Genomic DNA, 6,467 nt, shown 5'->3' on the forward strand with positions numbered 1-6,467 from the left:
AAAAGTATATGCGGAAATGTTTTTAGGGTTTTTGAAAACCTGACAAGAAATGATTTATTTTTTGGCCTCGTGGGAGGTGTCCCTGGCCATGGCAGGGGGGTTGGAACTAAATAATCTTTAAGGTCCCATCCAACCTAAACCATTCTGTGATGCTATGATTCTATTTTAGAAAGACAGACAGTCTCCTGCCATTTCACACAGACAGCGGCACCTCCCTCCTTGCAAGGACAGGAGAACCAGAGGGAGAAAGAACGATCAGAATCAAAAATGAAAGTGGTCGGGTTAGACGCCCAGCTCCAGCTGTGCAAAACTCCCACCTTGGGTAATAGCATTAAAGGTGTGCTTTTTTAGGATTTAATACTAATAAGGTATCTGAATGTGTGGGCTGGAGGGCACAGAGATGAGCCCAACTGTTTGCACTTCAGTGATGCAGAGAAAGCTGGCAGTGACCACGTCCAACCTCTTGAACAGTGGTGGGAAATGGCCTCCCCAGTCACGTCTGCTTCATGCTTTCATCTGCTCTTTCAGCAACAGAACACCAGTTAGATAGAGACCTGGGCCTGGCAAAGGATATATCATTTCCACTGAAAATAAGTAAGGATCCGTTTTTCCTTTAACATACCTGATTTTTTTTATCATGAAGTTGTCCTGTTAAAAAGATGAATATTTTCTATATTCCTGATTCAGGAAAGTATTTGAGTGCTTTCTCAAATAAGGGATGGATTTGAAGCACACGCTGAAGGGTTATTCACACGCAGGGATCTCATTTCTGAACAAGGTGACAGGGAGACCAGAACGCTTTGTATGGATGAGGTTTAACCCAGCGTGATCTGCTGAGATCAGGGGAATCACTTCCATTTTTCACGGGCACACAAGCAGAACTGGGGGTCCAGGGACACTGAAAGCAAAACAAATGCTGCTGTTTGAAAGTAAAGTTACACAGGAAAAACACCTAGGAAGAAACATACTAATAAAAAAAAAAAAAAGTCTAGGAAAGATCAAAGAAGCAGTTGTGGCTTAACTGACACCTGTAACTTTATCTCTTTCTCTAGTTACAGGGGAAAGAAGGATACATGAGCGAGGACATACTCCCAGAGGGAGGAAATGTGGCATTTGACAGGTGCGAGAAGCCAATAAATTATGGGATATGTAGAACAGAAGAAACATCTATTTCCTTCCAAAACTGTCAGGGTTCAGTCTGTAGAAGATCAGAGAGAGATGCTTAAGACAGAAGTAAAAGATGCAAAGGTTTGGGGTTTTTTTTGTTTGTGTTTTTTTTTTCCAGGAGGAAGGTAAAGGGATGGGGGAATATCAGTAAGAAAAGGAACTGAGTTGGAACTGTAAATCAAAATTTGCATTCTACTGTTATAAAAGTGTGGTAGGACATTTTGGCTTTGTTTTAATCATGTAAATGAGTTCAGGGCTGAATCCTGCTCTTAGAACCAGAAATGTCTGTAATATAATATCACACATATTCTGAACACTGTGGGCTGTCTAGTCTGCTGGAATTTGGCTAAAAATGCCAACTTTCTTACTTGTCCTTAAATGTTACAGTCTCTTCCACAGAGGACAAAAAATAGCCATCAGTCTGTGAATATACAAAACACTGATAGTGACAGCAACGTGAGGCTCTAACACGATGCCTAAGTGTCCAACAACACCCAGTGTCTCTGAGAGTGGTGCTGAGCAGCCCTGGCCAGGCTGGAGGCTGCACTCTGTTCACCCTTGCTCTTGGTTTGAATCTGGTTTGAACTTGTGCTTCTGCTGTTCAAGTGAGGGCTTGTGATGGTATAAGCAGAAATACTTCATTATCTCTTCTGCCGTAGGCAAGTGCAGCTGAGTGCAAGTGTATTCCCATTAAGTCATGTGCATTAACTGTGCACTACTGGTAGGGAACTAGGAAACTACTACACAGTCACCAAATTGTTTTCTTTCTTTCCTCCCATCCTCCCCTTACCAGGAATGGATTAAAAGTGCAGTCTCTTTTCTTTTTCTGTCCTAAAAGGGGAAGGAAATGGCAGCTTGAAGCTGAGAGCAAGATTTCCCCGTAATGTGAAACAGTACACTGGCCCTGGTGTGAAAGGAACTACGCTGATTTACATCCAGAAAGGCTGTGGCTCTCTAGCATACTAAATATCCCGTGCTATTGCTGCACCAGGTACTCAGCTGAGGTATACAACTGTCCAGTGCTCACAGTACTGTGGGGAAATGCTCCTTTAAAAAAAATAAAAAGTAAAAGCAGGCATTGTAATGCCATTATCTTTCATTATGTGGCTCTCACGGTGAAGACAAAAGTAACAATCCCATCAATGTCAACAGGATCAGAATATGGCCCTCAGAGAATATTTCATATTGTTACATCCTTTCATGACGCGAACAAAATTTCATTCCTGGATAACAGCCCTGGTTTATGATAGGAAATAAGTGCTCTGTCACACCCCGATAATTAGTACATCACAGGCAGAATGTAAAACCAGGCAGTAAAATGACACTAAGTTTCTGGCAGAACTTTGAGCCACATATAAACCAGGGGGTTCTTTACTGTGAGGGTAGTGGAGCACTGGAACAGGTTGCCCAGGGAGGTGGTTGAGGCCCCTTCCCTGGAGATATTCAAGGAGAGGCTTGACGAGGCCCTGGGCAACCTGGTCTAGTTGGGGGTGTCCCTGCTGACTGCGGGGGGGGTCGGACTAGATGGCCTTTGGAGGTCCCTTCCGGCCTGGGCAATTCTATGATTCTATGATTCTAAGACATGGTTGTACTCCTTCCTTTCGGAGAGGCTGATAATAGAAAGGTCAATGCCTCAGGATAAAACAAAATACTGAAGATAAGCTCACGCTGGAAAGCAGTGACAAAGCCATTGCTGCATTTCATATTCACACAGTAAAAATCTCAGCACAAGCAGCTTTGGCCATATGCCTTTCTTGGTATATAAAGAACTTCTTAAAAAACGCTGGGAGTTGAACGGATCTCAGTGAGGCGACTATCGCTGACCATATGTGATGAAGGAAGAGTCTGCTGCGAAATGTGTTTTTTTCCTTTTTTTTTTTTTAAACAGAAATGAGCATTTCAGTTTTCTGCAAAGATAAATGCAATTTCTTAAGCACTCTTCTGAGAAAGGGGAAGGAGGAAAGGGAGGGTACATACCATGAACGACACAGTGCAGATAGAAATGCAGGCCCTGGGTAGCAACGGAGACCCTGGTTTCCATCCATTGCAGTAGAAAATACATTTCTCACACTGCACATCCATAAATCATTATCTAGAAGGACAATGTAAAACTTTAAAAAGGTAAATTCGGAAACAATTTAAGGACTGCAGATAGATACACTAAACCAAACTGACACTCATATACTTTGGTGGAGAAGAACATGTAGGTCTTCTGAAAGATTTTTTTTTTAAAAATCGCCATGAAAATTAATTACTCAGTAACAGGAGATGAAACCTTTTGCAAATAGCTGATTTGAGTGATGTTTAGAAGGACAGGGAACGTCCAGGTTAAATGGATGTGTGATCTCCGTCACTTCCTGGTGAGCAGGGGTCTACATCCCAAAAACACCAGTGGGTGAGTGAAGCCAAGGAGTGAAGACGCTGTGACACCCCACTGCTGAGGACACTGCTATGACCATTCACCCACACAGCAGCTGGAGGAAGGTTTGCTTGCTAACAGGGCCCAGGAGAAAGTTTACAGTGAAAGCACAATGGGAGTGACACATCAGGCTGTGCTTTGGCGTACACAGCTTTGGTGCCACGCTGCGTTCCCCTAGTGGTGGCTCCAATTCAGGAGTTATTGCTAATATTAACTTTTTAGCCTAGTTTCCTAAGGAAATGAGGCTTAGGCAATCATTTTTTCTGGCTGGTTTCCCTAATAATTTTGAGCCTACTGACTGATGTCAGCCAAGTGGAATAGAGGGACAGAGCTCTCAAAGATAATTATGTTCCTCCAAGTTTTGTAAAAACGGATATCTGGAGAGGGAAAAGGGAGAGCAACCAAAATTTATTCCCTGCTAAAGAAAAAGCTGCAGCATGAGATCATCATTTAGGTATCAGAGGATCCACACGGAAGAGGTCTTCCTTTGGACAGAAAATGTCCTCTCTAACTGCTTGTTGCATCAAAAGTCCAGCAGGCACAGGCACTTTCAGACAGGCACTGTCATTCTGATTGGCCAATCGGGCCAAAACCATGACTGACACCAAAGTCAGTCAGCCCCAGATGCAAGCCCGCAGGAGACTTGGCTTCATTAGTTTCAAAGCCTGCAGAACCACCCGTGCCCCATCCAAGCACAGCTTCACGCTGACTCACCCTAGAAATTTCCCATATGACGCTATTCCCTGTGACATTTCCTATTCTCAGAAACTCTCCTCACAAGCCAAACACAGACTGAGCCTGCAAGTATCTTACTTACTGAAAGGTAGTTCATAATTCTCCTGGTTTTCAGCCTACCTTTGGCTGTCTCTTTTTATGTCAGTCAATAGTTGCAACACATTATAACACTGATACCATCAGCAACACCTTTGTAACATTCCCTTTGAATTCATTATCTACTTAGCGCAGGAATGATAATGACCCGTATCTGCTACATCAAATGGATGGTGCACGTCTCTGTGTATTCGCTCTGTGCAACCCATTGTTACATGTACATCAGCACCTAAAACTCAAAAAATTAAAAAAAAAAGCAAACCTGGATTTGTACCTGGGCGGTGCCACGATACGTCTGGTGGATTCCATTGAGCTCACTTGTACTTTCTCTTCTGAAGAGTTAAAATCCGACACGTGAGGGCAGACTTACAACACCAGTTTAGCCCCCTTTTCCAGAAAGTGTATGTCCCATTTGAAAAAAAAAAAAAAAAAAAAAAGAAAAGAAAGAGAAAAAAAAAGCAAAATCTCGTCAACATCTTGACCAGCTCTTGTTGAAAAATACTTCTCTTTGAGAAATCCAGGACATTCCTCTTTGCATTAATTGCCAGCTTATTAGTGGAATGAATGTTGCCAGTCTTTTCTCAAGCTGCTTGGAGGTGAAGAGCCTCTTTCTTTCTCTTTACCAAAAACAACAACAAAACATCCCAAGGGAGAAGAAAAGAGAAAAGGGAAAAGGAGCTGCTGAGAGCCAGGCTACATATTCATCTTCGAACATTGGTTTCCATGGGAATAAGTTTGGTTCTTTGTGGAGGCTGAACAGCCCCATGCAGTCTAATGCCTCCAACATTACATTTGTGTGGTCAACTTTCCTTTGGCCTCCCTTGGTCCCCTTCCTCCTCATCCCTGCTCAGCAACAAGACTGGTGACACAAAAATGAAGAAATCATTCAATAAATTGGCTGAATTAGGTTTGCATCAAAGCCCACTGAAGCCTTTGTACTGTCACCAGTGAAACTTGGATGTAGCCCTCACAGCGTAAAGCACAGCGGCTTCCAGTCAGCTTGTCAAAATGGTTACCCAGCCTTTGTCTGCCTCAACTTTTCTATTTTGATCGTCTCTGTCTCACTTTTGTCCTTTATCTTTGGGGTTGTTTTTTTTCCTTCTGCAGCTCTTCATTGCTTCTTAGTTTTGACAGATGGTGTAGAACATACAACTCTGGTTGTATTAGTGTTTAAAAGTGAATCATTACCTGTACACCATGAAGGGCAGAGGTTCACCAACAACTGCAAAAAGGACTGAATAGACTGAAAAATAGATTTTGGATGAAACCTAGCTTAAATCAAGAAGCATTTTTTCCTACATTAAATTCTTCAGAGGTTCACCTGCTTTACTCTTTTTGTTAAACCAAGGAAGTGAACAAAAGTAACATGACATTCCTGTTAGAGAGGGAACTAGATGAAGACTGGGCGATCTCAGTCAGGATGCAGCAGACGCTGCAGAAAAACTCATGGACTGTGTACTCTGTTTGATCTGACTACAATAATTTGCTAGTCTTCTTGTAATCCATTTTGACATAAAGTTTAAAAAAAAGAAACTGTTTATAAATCCATTACTCAGAAGCTGCCATGCAATACATTTTCATACATTAATCCTCATCGTTTTGCTAACTGTCATGATTTTTTTCTATTAAAGGAATAAAGCAAAAGCATGTTTTCATAAGTCACTAATAAAATATTTAGCACTTCCTATTGCTCCACTTTCAAAACTCCTCCTTCGTAAAAGCTTCTAGGGTCCAAAGTTTTTTTGAAAAAATGAACAAAAGAAAAACATATTAGAAATTCATGAAAGCCATTCATAGGCAGGCTGTAAGGACTACAGGAGTTTTCTTTTGTATGGATACTTTTTCCATTCAGATTTTGAAATGTATTTTCTCTTTCAAGACAGAGATGCTGATGGATTTTCAATTTTTAAATCCAAGATTAGGTCTAATTGCCTAATTTACTTTACCTATCCCTTAAAAAACTTAGCTGAAACTGCAGCATTTTATACTGTAACTCGGGATGTGTGGCTTGAAAGAAGCTATTGAAGCACAGAAAAATTGATCAATCATT

General features: G+C 41.6%; 1 long non-coding RNA gene across 1 annotated transcript; it reads right to left on the bottom strand.

Moving 5' to 3' along the window:
* Positions 1-769: 769 nt before the first annotated feature.
* On the bottom strand, positions 770-4,977 carry LOC106892993. The gene is made up of 3 exons (XR_001412960.1): positions 4,692-4,977; positions 3,145-3,259; positions 770-898 (listed from the first exon to the last, which is right to left on the bottom strand). It is a non-coding gene; the product is annotated as an uncharacterized LOC106892993 (long non-coding RNA).
* Positions 4,978-6,467: the final 1,490 nt, after the last annotated feature.

This window comes from Calidris pugnax, unplaced genomic scaffold, assembly GCF_001431845.1.
Source record: "Calidris pugnax isolate Ruff unplaced genomic scaffold, ASM143184v1 scaffold24, whole genome shotgun sequence".
Taxonomy (NCBI): domain Eukaryota; kingdom Metazoa; phylum Chordata; class Aves; order Charadriiformes; family Scolopacidae; genus Calidris; species Calidris pugnax.